At 35.6% G+C, this 12,059-nt stretch overlaps 1 protein-coding gene across 4 annotated transcripts in view; it reads right to left on the bottom strand.

The window, feature by feature from the left end:
• Positions 1-12,059, bottom strand: part of ESCO1 (establishment of sister chromatid cohesion N-acetyltransferase 1) — a 76,286-nt gene that overhangs the window by 56,914 nt on the left and 7,313 nt on the right. For 3 of the 4 annotated variants that reach the window (XR_008917684.1, XM_007487633.3, XM_001367418.4), the window contains exon 2: positions 1,244-1,290. The exons of the other annotated variant lie outside the window; for it this stretch is intronic. The gene's annotated coding sequence lies outside the window, so the exon portion shown is untranslated. The remainder of the gene's footprint in view (positions 1-1,243; positions 1,291-12,059) is intronic. 4 annotated transcript variants of the gene reach the window in all.

A 12,059-nucleotide genomic window follows, 5' to 3' on the forward strand; every position in this document is an offset into this window, starting at 1 on the left:
TTTTTGTACACTATTTCTCTAATAATTTAGTATTTAATAGCATTAATTTCTTCTATATAGTATGTTACTACATCCAAGGAAGTCAAACTATATGGTGTCCAGATAACAAATCATCATATATCCCCACAGACAGCTATCAAATACAATTAAGAACCTCCAAAACTGTTCAACCATTCCCCCAATCAAAAAATTACATAGAAAGTGAATATTATAGGAAAATCACAATAATAAAGAGGCATTTTAAAATGCAGGGGATAAAAAGTATTTTCTCCTGTTAACAAACAGTTCAGGAAGTGGTGTTGAGCTATCCCCATGTCTTTAATATTATATACTTGTTAATTTTAGTACTGCTGAAATCAATTATAATTTATAATTTTTATGGCAGTTATTTAAATGAGCTGAAGCCACTCACCTCTAAGGCCAATAATTTCCCAAAGATTTTTAAATTGTCTTGCTGCGGTTTTTTTGGTATTGCCCCAAATTCTTCAGTAGCAAAGTTAGCATTTCTCGGAAACCAGATGCCTTTATGCTTCCTGTCCTTACCCTTCATCTAAGTAAGAAGTTCTCCCCAGACTGCCTCTCTTTTCTACAGAATGGCATTTACACTAGTACTATATACTACCCAGAATGCTCATATGACATAACTTCTTTCCTTTTTCCCCAATGAATCCTACCTGGTAAAGAACAGAAGATCCTTAACTTTTCTATTTCTTATTGTCTCTAGCTTCCTTTAAAAATGATTAAGCTGGGGGCTGATCATCTAATTAGAGAACCTACAAATCCGAAACTATTTATATAACAACTGTTTAAATTAATTTCCCTCATGATCATTTGGTCATTTATACAAACATTAAAGTTAACAACAGCTGCATTGTAGACTAGCCTCAAAACAGCTTATAAAACTACATTTCTAGCCAACTGTATGATTGGTAATAAAAAAAGAGCTCTAGGCCTAAGCCTTAAATTGATTGGCCAGAACGTAAAAGCAAAATGATTTTTTAAAATTAGGCTACAGGTTGACTACACCAAAATCTAATTGATATAGCTCAATTCGGACTTATCCTGGAAAGAAACTAAATAGAAAGTTAATGAGAAATGCCATAATTAAATCCATTAGCTTATTAGATATATAATATTCTCTACTTTTAACAAAGTTGATTTGGTATTGCTGTACAATAGCCAATATGCAGATTTCAAACAAAAGCCTAAAAATTACTCATAAAAATGTGTATATAATACTCACATCTGAAAGGAAGCTCCACAAGGAAAGCTCAGCAAAATATGAAGTATCTAGTTTAAAAGCATAAAGCAAAGAGTTAAAAAAATATTCAGACCCAGTCTAAAATGCAAAAACTGTAAGTTTGATTTTATAGTATTTGGTCAGCATAAATTTCTTTCTGGCTTTTCACAGGCAAAAAGATTATTTAAATTGTTAAAACAATTTATGTTTTAAACTTTTGGAAACAGATTTATTTTTATTTGGGGCCATAGAAATCTATGTTCAACATTATTATGTGGCTCTGAGTTAATGAGAGAAAAGAGAAGTTAAAATTGCTAACCAAAGGATATCAGCAAGGAAAAATTCCACCTCAACCAAAAACATCAAGAGAAGTATCAATCTCAGCCTGCAAAAGTCTAGATACCTTAAATCCTACCCAATAACCACCCCCATCCCCAATCAGAGAGAGAGAGAGAGAGAGAGAGAGAGAGAGAGAGAGAGAGAGCGCTGCCCAAACTCCTGAAGCAGGCCAAAAAATAATTTGATATCTCAGAAGGCCTCTAAATTTGAAAAGACATTTCAAATAATCTCTAAAATACAACTTCTAAGGCTCATTACAATCAGGTCCAATTGTGTTAATGAATTATTTTAAGAAAACAGATAGGCTATCAAATATTATTCAGTTTTTATGCAGAGACTCCTAAAACTATGTAATACATTTATATAACACTATTTATATAGCGTATCAGATTTAGATTAAGAATAAATAACTTTTTGATAGATAACTCCTCATAGAAGCACTTTCAAGCAATATCTTTTTTCATTAATCCTTCTTTCTTTCCTCCCTCCCTTCCCTTTAGATTTCTGATCCAAAATCTAGTAGATATGATTGTTTTCCTGAGGGCAAAGGTTGTGAGAAGAGTGGAATTGACACCATCATTAATATCCTGTAGTAATTATGAGAAGATAACTGTATTGACAAATTCAAATTCTGGCTCATGCCAGCAAACAGCAGATCTCGAGGTTCCATAACTGGATAGAAGCTAAAATCTTTTTTCAAGTCAGGTCATTGAAATTCACATATAGATTGGGAAAAAAATAAGACTTCTTTTGTAAAAAAAGGTAAGAAAGTAAAAATATCTAAACTCAGAATCACAGCCAGAAGTGACCTTAAAAGGCCAATTACAATGTAACTAAAATCAGAAGGGAAACAACAAATTGGGAAAAAATCTTCATAGAAACCTCTGACAAAGGTTTAATTACTCAAATTTATAAAGAGCTAAATCAATTGTACAAAAATCCAAGCCATTCTCCAATTGATAAATGGGCAAGGGACATGGATAGGCAGTTTTCAGATAAAGAAATCAAAACTATTAATAAGCACATGAAGAAGTGTTCTAAATCTCTTATAATCAGAAAGATGCAAATCAAAACAACTCTGAGGTATCACCTCACACCTAGCAGATTGGCTAACATAATAGCAAAGGAAAGTAATGAATGCTGGGGGGGATGTGGCAAAGTAGGGACATTAATTCATTGCTGGTGGAGTTGTGAATTGATCCAATCATCCTGGAGGGCAATTTGGAACTATGCCCAAAGGACAGTAAAAGACTGTCTGCCCTTTGATCCAGCCATAGCACTGCTAGGTTTATAACCCAAAGAGGTAATAAGAAAAAAGACTTGCACAAGAATATTCATAGCTGCGCTCTTTATGGTGGCAAAAAAAATTGGAAAATGAGGGAATGTCCTCCCATTGGGGAATGGCTGAACAAATTGTGGTAAATGTTGGTGATGGAATACTATTGTGCTCAAAGGAATAATGAACTGGAGGAATTCCATGGAGACTGGAACGACCTCCAGGAAGTGATGCAGAGCAAGAGGAGCAGAACCAGGAGAACATTGTACACAGAGACTAATACACTGTGGTATAATCGAACGTAATGGACTTCTCCATTAGTAGCGGTGATCTAGGAGAAAAAACATTATTCATAAGCAGAGGACAAACTGTGGGAGTAGAAACACGGAGGAAAAGCAACTGCCTGACTACAGCGGTTGAGGGGACATGACAGAGGAGAGACTCTAAACGAACACTCTAATGCAAATATTAACAACATGACAATGGGTTCGAATCAAGAACACATGTGATACCCAGTGGGTACCCACTTTAACCCAGGGGGTTAAAGAAAATGATCTTTGTCTTTAATGAATAATGCTTGGAAATAATCAAATAAAATATAAAATTTTTTTAAAAAGGCCAATTACTCCAACACCTCAGAAAATCCAAGAATTCTCTTTTAAAATAACTAGTATTGGTGAAAAGAAGTATTCCATCATCTCCTCAAAGACCTGGGTAAGAGGGAGCCAACTCTGGAGAAAGTTAATTCTTCTTCTCTTTTTAAGGCTAATCATAAAGTAGTAGTTTTTCACATTAAAACTAAAGCTGCCTCTAACATCCAACATTATCAGTGCCTGACCCACTTCCATCCTTTTTTCATCCTTTTTTCCTACTTCTGGTCTCTGTGACCAAGCAAAACATGTAACAACCTCCTTTATGTGACATTACAAATACTGTATCTAAAGAGTATTGATTAATGTCTCCATGTCAACCTGTAGGGGAGTCTCTAGTGATATGCCAAAGGATTCTGTCACCTTCTGACCTTTTCAATATTTTATCAGTGGCTTGCATGAAGACACACAAGACATCCTATCAAAACTGCAAAGACAAAGCTAAGAGGAGCAATTAGATATCTGTATGCTGTTGGCAGCAATATATGTTGGATGGCAAAAAATCAAGAACTAGTGTCTTGGCAAGCTAAAATGGTGGGGAAAACTAAAAGAAAATTTAGTAGGCAAAAAATGTAAGGCACTTTAATCCAGAAATTTTAAATTTTAAAATGATGGAGACCTAGTTTAGTAACAGCTTGCATTGGAAAAAGTTAGTTTAGGTTGATTGAAAGTTCAATATAGATCAACCATGTGATGTACCTAACAAAACATTAAAACAATTTTAGCTACATTAGAATCTTTTAAGAAATCCTAACTGAATTTTTAAATGCTTGCATTTTTAAAATAACAAACTAAAATTAAGGTTGTTTGTGGCAAGAGGTGTTTACAATTAAAACTTAGGGGATGTGACTGCTAAATTTGTACATACGTTAGTATTTCAATACAAGCAAGTCACTAAAGTCACAAAAAAGTACCTTTTTCATATGAATAAAATGGGAAAACTAAGTACTACCACATGGAAAAATAATATTTGCGAATACAACCAAATGAAACAAAATGTATCATTCAAAGAATCTCAAGAGTTGGAAGAGACCTTGAGTGAGATGGAATTAAGTGTGCTCTACACACATACACATTTCCTCCTTCCCTCCCTCATTCTCAAGGTAAAAACACCCAGTTAACATCCCCAAATTGAGAAAAAGGATGTGGAAGGCTAGTTTGTTACCTCTTGTTGACTGAAGACTCCAGGACAAGCTTGGGGAAAGAGACTGATAAACAGAAAGGGCAATAAACAACTCAATTGCTCTCCTTACTTCACCTGAACTGAGTTAGAAACACCTGTGTTGTAAATTGTAAACCAAGGCTCAGTTTGGGGGGAAGGGGAGAGAGGAGGAGGTCTTGCATTAGGGACCTATATATTACCTGCTTACTGCCTAGTCAATAGGCACTTCTTGGCCAAAAACAACTGCCTTTTTTTTACTCCTACCTTCTGACTCAAGGTTTTGTTTAAGTGAGTGGGGCACTAGTTCTCATTTTTATCTCATCTAGGACAAACCCTTAAAGCATCTTCTCTGTACATTCCCAAAAGTAATCATATAGCTTTTTCACTTCAAGATCTCCAAAACCAGGGATCTTGTTACCTAAAACAAGACATACTTTTCTGGTTTGGGGGTGTTATAATTAATAATTAAAATAGTTGTCTGTCATAAACTGTGGCAGTTAAAAGAGTTGAAGTCATAAAATGTAAGAGTTAAAATAGTGGAAGATATAAATTGTAGTAGATATAAGAGTGGGTAAGTAAATTGTGACCGCAGAAAATGTTTTCACTACAGTGTCTTGTTTTAAAATCAAATAATAAGGTGGTCGCCAGGGAAATATTCCCAATTATGAATATACTCAAGTCAACTGGGTTTTATAGAGACTTTAATTAATAATACAATGAGGAATCAAAGAAAGAAAGAGTAAGAAAGGAATAAGTATGAAGGGCCTTAAGCCAACATGGCCTAGACCTGAGTCTTAAGAGAGAGGGATCAGTCAGTCTTTTATCACTCCCCACAAGATCTGTCCAAGCAAGGATTCTAGTGACACCAGGCCAGCATCATCTCAGCTGCTTTCACCAGCTCAATCTTCAATCTGAATGTTTCAGACTGAGTCCTTTGAGCTCCTATCTGAGCTCCTATTTAAAGGGCAATTTCTCCTATGTCACCTCCCCTAAGTCCTTACATCTACCAATCATAGTAGATGTTTTCCAAAGGACTGGCCATTCTTAATTCACATTTTATTATCACCTTCTTAATTCACATCTTGCTCTCACCTTTTCTGGGTAGACTAAAACTTCTGAGTAATTCACATCAGGAAAGCTCTGAGTAAGTTTTCACCTCTTTGCTCCTTGTAAGTTCACAAGTTGCCTGACCTTTATAGGTACTTAGCACCCCTTTCTAAAAATAGGCATGGCTTAAGTATGGGTTTAAGTACTTTCCATTGTTCAGCAAGGAGTTTTCTCCCCTAAAGCAGTCTTAAGTACAGGTGGAGTAGAGGTCCTCCCATTTCTGATCCAAGTAGAGTTCTCATATTTTAAATGGGGAATGTTCCCAGTAGTGAATTATTCCAATGGGGAAATTTTTAACATTCACAAGTCTGAGAAATTTCAAGATTCACAGGGTAAAAGCTTTACTTAATTGGGTAGTTTTTACTTAAATTCTGGAAAATCTAAATCCTGTAACTTCTATGCATTAGTCTGAATTTTGTTTTCTAAGGTCAGAATGAAAATAATCTATCAAAAAAGCATTTATTAAGGCCAGGCACTGTGGTCTTCAGGGAGGGATAAAAAACAAAAACACTGTCTAGAGGGTGGGACAATATGCAAATAACTATGTATACACATAAAATTCATCCAGAGTAAATGCAAGGCAATCTCAAAGAGAAAGCATCCAGTGAAGGGATAAACAAGAAAGGACTCCTGTAGAAGGTGGAGTTGAGTCTTTGATTGAAGATAGGAAAAGCTAGAAGTCAGAAAGAAGCCAATGAAAGTCTCAACTCCCAGCATTTTTCTCTGGCTGTCCCCTCAGACCTGGAAAGTTCTCTATTCCTTGCTCTGACTACTGATCTCCCAGACTTCCTTTGAGTCCAAACAAAAATCCTCTTCTCTACAAGAAGTGATCCATAACCCCTCTTAATTCTAGTATATTCTCTGTTAATTATTTCCTACTTATCCTGCATATGCCTTGCATATATATTTTTTGCATGCTGTCTTTCCCATTACATTAAATTGTAAACTCCTTGAGGGCAGGGTCTATCTTGTCTCTTCCTGTTAATTACTAAATGTTTATAGATTGGAACAGGAGATTCCAGTGTATCTAAATTAAAGAGTATGTGAACTTTAAATACTAAACAGAGGGCTTTCTATTTTAATCTGAAGCTTACATGGATTCATTAGTTTCCTGGATAGGCAGGGTCAGTAACAGGGTGGGAGTCGGGGTTGATATGGTCAGAACTGCAGTTTAAATCACTTTGGCAGGATAGTTGGGAACAGACTGGAGGAGAAAGATGAGAGACAGAACAATTAGAAAGCAAATACATGAAGTGATGAGGTCTCTACAAGGGTGAAGACTGAATGGATAAAAGGGGAATGGAAGAGATGTTGAGAAGGCAGAAATAACAAGTTGTGACAATAGATGTAATACATGGAATGAGAATGAAAAGTGGAGGATGACACTGAGATTGTGAGGCTGAGTGACTGGGAGGATGATGCTGGTACCATAGGAAAAGTTGGAAAGAAGTCATTTTAGGGGGAAAGATAATAGTTTTTAGCCATGTTGAGTTTGAAATTTCACTAACAATGTCAAATTTCGATGCCCAACAGGCAATTGGTGATATAAGACAGTAACTTAGAAATTAGATTAAAAATATACATAGGAATCTTCTGCATGGAAAGCTACACCCAAGGAAGTTAATATCACCAATTAAGATAGTACTGAGTAGGAATTTTTAACTGTTTTTGTGTCATGAGTCCCAATGGTAGTCTGTTGAAACCTATGAACTTCTTTCACAGAGTAATGTCTTAAAAGGTATAAAATACAAAGGAATACCAAAAAAAAAAAACAACTAACCTTAAGGTTGTCAAAACACTAATACACTGTGGTATAATCGAACGTAATGGACTTCTCCATTAGTGGCGGTGTAATGTCCCTGAACAACTTGCAGGGATCCAGGAGAAAAAAACACCATTCATAAGCAAAGGATAAACTATGGGAGTGGAAACACCGAGAAAAAGCAACTGCCTGAATACAGAGGTTGAGGGGACATGACAGAGGATAGACTCTAAATGAACACTCTAATGCAAATACTATCAACAAAGCAATGGGTTCAAATCAAGAAAACATCTAATGCCCAGTGGACTTACGCGTCGGCTATGGGGGGTGGAGGGGAGGAAAAGAAAATGATCTATGTCGTTAACGAATAATACTTGGAAATGATCAAATAAAATATATTTTTAAAAAAAAAGGTTGTCAAAACAGTTTGTTTTTTAAAAAACAAGTCCACAGACCTCAGGTTAAGAAGTTTTGGTATAAGCCTATGACAGTTTTTTGTACTTGTTAAAGGATTTTTATTCCATTTTCATAATTTTTGTCTAAGGAAAACTGATAGAAAGGTTTTAAGCCATCCTGGACCATGTGAATTACACTTAGGATATATTTCGGTTCTGCATCACAAAGGCTTACCCCAACACCCCCATCCCACCAAGGCACATGTCCCCACTGCAATTTCCATTTGTATTGTACTGCTCTGACAACTAATTTGAATCAGATATGAAAGAGGTCCAGAATATAATATATTTTAATATTAAAAAAAAAAAAAGCAGCCACTTTGGTATAAGGGGCAGCTAAGTAGCATGGTGTATAGAGACCTCTAGGCCTAGAGTCATAAGGACCTGGGTTCAAATATGGCCTCAAATATTTCCTAGCTGTGTGACCTGGGCAAGTCACTTAACTCCAATTTTCTAGCCCTTAACAGTCTTAGAAGTGAACAGCTTTGGTATAGATGGAAAAGAGAATAGAGATTTGAGAGTATGATCTGGCTAAAGATACAGCAAAAGAGGCTGAGAAAGTGGTGAGATAAGCAGAAGTAGAACTAGGAGAAAGCAATGCCACAAAAAAAAAGGAAAGGAAAAAAACTAAAAAAAGAGAGTATCCATGAAGAAAGGGTTATCAATAGTGGCAAAGATTACAGAGAAATCAAAAAGGATGAAGACTGAGAAAGGGCCATTAGATTGATAATTTAAGAGACAGTAGTTTGTCAAAATAATGATACCACAAGCCAGATTGCAGAGGGTTTAAAATCCAGTGAGAGGATAAGCAAGTGGTACCTGGAGAGGACAGTTTTCTCAAAAAGTTTAGCCAGGAAAGGAAGGAGAAATAAAAGATGAAAGCTGAGAGGTTATTGAATTGAATGAGGGATTTTTAATGATAAAGAAAACATGGTCGTGTTTGTAGGAGTAAGAAAAAGAGACAGCATATAGGTAGAGAATATAGATTTGAGAGAGTAGTGGGATAGTGGGAGCAATCTGCTGGAAAAAAGTAAAAGTACACACAAAGGGGCTTGCTTGTGAAGAAGAAAGTTCACCTTTTCATGCACGACATACCTGAAGGAAGAGAAAATGAAGGAACATATCTCAATGTTGTGAGAAAGGAAGAGGGGAGACGAGGAGAGCTCTTGGCAAATGAACTTAACTTTTTGAAATAAGAATCTTGGCTAAGTTGCTATACTATATATATAAGTTGCTATAAAAGACTTGAAGAGAAATGAAGTTCTGGAATGACTGCTCTGATGAGAATATTGAATCATTTACAGAATATGAAAGGATTTACATTGACAGTCCAGATAAAATTATATAAATCTGTATAGTTCTGTGATGTTCTCCAGCTCCATGCAACATCAGGAGTCAGAGAGAAAAAAATAGTTTAAGGTAGGCATTTAGAAAGGCATGACTGACAATAAAACAAGGAGACAAGGAATTCAAGTATAGAAGACAGAACTGATTGATCAAGGAGTTGAGTTAAAAAGAGAGGAAAGCATAGCCAGTACAGGATAATAACCTGGCAACAACTGAAGGACAGACACATTTACAAAAATATTTATACCACCTCTTGTGAACTTTAGATTACTCCACTCTATTTAGTCTAACAAAAATCAGGAAATTGTGAACTTTAGATTATTCCACCCTACTTAGTCTAACAAAATCAAGAATGTCTACACCCATTCTTAAGGATTAAGTATTTTAGTGGATGGCCTATGACAGACATGTACTAGCAAATAACAAATCAGAAACAACTGACAGACCCCTGGGCTGTCCTAAGTCAAGCCTAAGATATCATTGGTACATGTAAGACACAGGAAAGTGATGTAAAACTGTCTATATATTTCATATCACTTCCTCTCTCTGGGCTCTTTTCCCTGAGAGGTGGCTCTGACTGACAGCATGCTAAGCTTTCCGGCATCTTGGGTGGTGGCAGCTATTGTCCGGTTTGGCAGTAAGTTTTCCTTGATACTATACTGGGAGAAACTGAGTAGCTAGTTCAGGTTCAAGCATCTCAGCTGAGCTCTCTTGGAGTTTAGGCTGATTCTTTCTCCTTTACCTTCCAAACACTATCCTCTTAGAGAAAATCTCTAATCTTCCCCTTTGCACAGGCCAGGCGGGAGAAATCCTACACCTTTTCCCTCTCCCTTCTCTTTAATTTCTTTCCTCTATATTAATTAAAATCAATATAAATTTCCAGTTGACTTAGTATTTTATTTGGGATATTCCCTGGCAACCAAAATTAATTTAGATTAGATCACAACCCTAAATTATCCTTACATCTTTTAGTAGTAGCAAAGAAACAACTCCAGGGTATCCATTAAGAGGGGAAAAGCTGAACAGATATGATATATGAATGAATAATGGTGCTATAAGAAATTATGAAAGGGATAATCTGGGAAAACATATGAACTGTAACAATAACACTTAAAAAAAATCAACCATGAAAGATGTAAGAACTCTGACGAACTTAACGAGGTTCAATGATGAAACATACTATTTAACTCCTGAGAGAGATGATGGACTCGGTGCAGAACAAGACATATATTTTTTGATCATAGACAAAGAAGGAATTTGTTTTGTTCAATAATTCAAAATTTGTTCCAGGATTTTATTATTCTTTTTTCTCCAAATGAAAGAAAAGAAGAAATTTTATTTTTGTTAATTTTTTAAATTAAATTAAAATTTCTGAAAAGAGAACTGAGGAGTTAGGCATAGTAAAATATGTAACTATTAAGAGATCACTATCAGATAAAGGGAACAGAGTGCATAAACACAGAAGTAGAAAATTTGTGGGTAATGACAAGATGGAATATATGACCATCTCTGTTGTGTAACTGATGTGAAGTGGAAGAGCGGGTCATGATTATGTAACAGATTGAGAACTCTTCCACAAAAGGACCTTTAGAAAACTTGAAAATGTTTCAAATCCTCAGATCTTTTCTCTAAGACAAATATTTGTTTCAAGATACTCCTTAACTGATGAGTTCTAGAACTTTATATCACTTCTTCTAGATGTGTTCCAACTGTACCCAAAAGAACCCTGTCAGAATAGCACAGTGTGAGCAGAAACATATAACACTCCAAATATGGTCTAATTCATACAGAGGATCCAATTAATAGGATTATTAATTTTTCTGGTTCTAAACAATTTTGGTAGTTTTGGTAGCCACACCCACCCACCACATGTGACACTGTCAGAATTGCTTATTGTGGCTCACACCCATTTGCACTTGAATTCATAAGTAGTCTGGTTTGGCTTTTCCCTGGGCAATTTTTTTCCAAGTGGAAACTTACTTTGTAAGGAAAAATGACCACCATTCTATCTTATAAAATGTAAAAGGAATAAGAAAGTCAAGTACAATTTTTAGTAGTACATATTTCAAAAGGTTCAGAAAAAGGATAAGCAGCATCTCATGACCTAAAATTCAATAAGAGAAATCAGCATGAAATGTAAATGAGCTGCACAGGCACGGGCACTCGCACACACACTCAAAATCAATCAGAGACAAAGAGATCCCACTTCAAAGTAGCTTCTCACTTTTCATTTGAAGGTACTTACATGAAGGTCTTACATAAAGCCTTTACTGATCACCCTAGATGTCAGTGCTGCTTCTCATTGTCTTGCAATTGCTCTATATTACTTTGAAATTACTTTTCTTCATTTACTAGGTATAAACTTGGAAAAATCACACTGAATTGTTAGTTTTGTTGATGACTAGTTTCTAAATTCAGGCTGTCCCAAAAGTCTTGGTACAGTTTTAAGCTATTAAAGTTTTAAACTGCATGAAGACTTGGGACAAACTGTATACATCCAAACATGATGATGAATCTGTTCCAATTCACCTAATTAACTCAGTTTAGTTTGTTATGTAAAATACCAAATCACCCCAAATTAATCTAAAGATATTTCAAAACCACTGGTGATTTGCAAATTAGCAGGGACTGCCCCCCCCCCCCACCTTAACTCTGCCTCTAAAGATTTCCTGTCTTTTTCAATCTCGATTCAGATTATATAGTATTAAATCTAAGTGCATC

This window comes from Monodelphis domestica, chromosome 3 (assembly GCF_027887165.1).
Source record: "Monodelphis domestica isolate mMonDom1 chromosome 3, mMonDom1.pri, whole genome shotgun sequence".
NCBI classification, from domain to species: Eukaryota; Metazoa; Chordata; class Mammalia; order Didelphimorphia; family Didelphidae; genus Monodelphis; species Monodelphis domestica.